The sequence below is a fragment of the Arachis stenosperma genome, chromosome 8 (assembly GCF_014773155.1).
Source record: "Arachis stenosperma cultivar V10309 chromosome 8, arast.V10309.gnm1.PFL2, whole genome shotgun sequence".
Taxonomy (NCBI): domain Eukaryota; kingdom Viridiplantae; phylum Streptophyta; class Magnoliopsida; order Fabales; family Fabaceae; genus Arachis; species Arachis stenosperma.
Genome location: NC_080384.1, coordinates 4,553,526 through 4,555,970, shown reverse-complemented (window position 1 = coordinate 4,555,970; position 2,445 = coordinate 4,553,526). Strand labels below are relative to the sequence as shown.

The 2,445-nt window shown below is 34.6% G+C and overlaps 1 non-coding gene across 1 annotated transcript; it reads left to right on the top strand.

Moving 5' to 3' along the window:
• Positions 1-658: 658 nt before the first annotated feature.
• LOC130947041 (small nucleolar RNA R71) lies at positions 659-766 on the top strand. The gene has a single exon (XR_009072455.1). It is a non-coding gene; the product is annotated as a small nucleolar RNA R71 (small nucleolar RNA).
• Positions 767-2,445: the final 1,679 nt, after the last annotated feature.

Genomic DNA, 2,445 nt, shown 5'->3' with positions numbered 1-2,445 from the left:
CACTTGTGCCTTCAAATTTCTGATGGAGGACCTTGTTTCATTCATGAAACTGAGAGTGGCCTTAGATAGATCAGAGACTATGTTAGCTAAGCCAGAGAGGCTCTGCTCAGAATTCTCTGTCTGTTACTAAGAAGATGATGGAAAAGATTTGCTATTGCCAAACCTAATTCTCCCATTATTATTGAAGCCTTGTTGAGGCTTCTGTTAATCCTTCCATGAAAGATTTGGATGATTCCTCCATGAAGGATTATAGGTGTTTCTATAGGGTTCTCCCATGTAATTCACCTCTTCCATTGCAGGATTCTCAGGGTCATAAGCTTCTCCTTCAGAGGAGGCTTCTTTAGTACCGCCGGATGCAGTCTGCAATCCAGTCAGATTCTGAGAAATTATATTAACTTGCTGAGTCAATATTTTGTTTTGAGCCAATATGGCATTCAGAGTGTCAATCTCAAGAACTCCTCTCTTCTTAGTCATCCCATTATTCATAGGATTTCTTTTAGAAGTGTACATGAACTGGTTATTTGCAACCATCTCAATGAGTTCCTGGGCTTCTGCAGGGGTTTTCAAATGAAGAGATCCCACCAGCAGAATGGTCCAATGACATCTTTGACAACTCAGACAGACCATCATAGAATATACATATGATGCTCCATTCTAGAAGCATGTCAGAAGGACACCTTTTGGTTAATTGCTTGTATCTTTCCCAAGCTTCATAGATGGATTCACCTTCTGTCTGTTTGAAGGTTTGGACTTCCACTCTAAGCTTGCTCATCTTTTGAGGTGGAAAGAATTTGGTCAAGAAAGCATTGACCAACTTGTCCCAAGAGTTCAGGCTTTCTCTAGGTTGTGAGTCCAACCATGTCCTAGTTCTGTCTCTTACAGCAAAAGGGAAAAGCATAAGTCTGTAAACCTCAAGGTCAACCCCATTGGTCTTAACAGTATCACAGATTTGCGAGAATTTAGCTAAAAACTGATGAGGATCTTTCGATGAAAGTCCATGAAACTTGCAATTCTGCTGCATTACAGAAACTAATTGAGGCTTAAGCTTAAAGTTGTTTGCTCCAATGGTAGGAATTGAGATGCTTCTTCCATAGAAGTTGGAAGTTGGTGTAGTATAATCACCAAGCATCTTCCTTGCACCTCCGCCATTGTTATTGGGTTCGGCTGCCATGTCTACTTTTTTTTCGAAATTCTCTGAAAAGTCTTCTCCGGAGTGTTGTGCTTTAGCTTCTCTTAGCTTCTTCTTCAGAGTCTTTTCAGGTTCAAGATCAGCTTCAACAAGAATGTTTTTATCCATGTTTCTGCTCATATGAAAAAGAAGAGAACAAAGGGAGTAATGGAATCCTCTATGTCACAGTATAGAGATTCCTTGATGTGTCAGAGGAAAAAGAGTAGAAGAATGAGAAGAGAGAGGAGGTGAGTTCGAAAATTTTTTAAATGAGTGGAGGAGGAATGTTAGCAATTAAATAAAATAAATAGAAAGAGATGAGAGAGAAAGAGTTTTTGAAAATTTAAAACTAAAATAATTAGTTAATAAAAAAGATTTTTGATAAAGTGGTTAGTAATTTTCAAAAATTGGAAGTTGAAAAGTGGTTTGGTGGTTTTGAAAAAGATAAGAAATAGAAATTAGTTGAAAAAGATTTGAAAATAATTTTGAAAAGATAAGAAGTTAGAAAAAAGATTTTGAAATCAAAATTTAAAAAGATATGATTGAAAAAGACTTGATTTTAAAAAGTTATGATTGAAAAGATATGATTGAAAAAGATTTGATTTTTAAAATTGATGACTTGACTAACAAGAAATTAAAAGATATGATTCTAGAATTCAAAGATTGAACATTTCTTAACAAGAAAGTAACAAACTTGAAATTTTTTATCAAAACATTAATTGTTAGCAAGGATCTTTTTTTTTTTGAAAAATTAGTTTTGAAATGTTCAAAAGCATGAAAAGAGAAAGATAAGATTTTAAAATCATGAATTAAAACATGAAAATTTGAAAAAAATTTGAATTTGAAACGAAATTACCTCCCCTGTGTCATCCTGGCGTTAAACGCCAGGATGCTATCCATTCTGGCGTTTAACGCCCAGAATGTTACCTCTTTGGGCGTTTAACGCCTAGCCAGATACCCTGGCTGGTGTTAAATGCCAGAATTCCTTCCTTACTGGACGTTTTACTAAACGCCCAGCTTTTTCTCTGTGATTCCTCTACTGTATGTTCTGAATCTTCATTTCTCTGTATTATTTACTTGAAAAGAGATATTTTTATTTTTGAATTTTTAATGAAGGAAGAGAAAAACAACAAAATGAAATAAAACATAAAAATACAAGATCAAAACAAGTAATGCATGCAAGCACACTTTGAATATCAAGATGAACACTAAGAACACTTTGAAGATCATGATGAACATCAATGACATATTTTTGAAAATTTTAAGAAAAGAAAGAT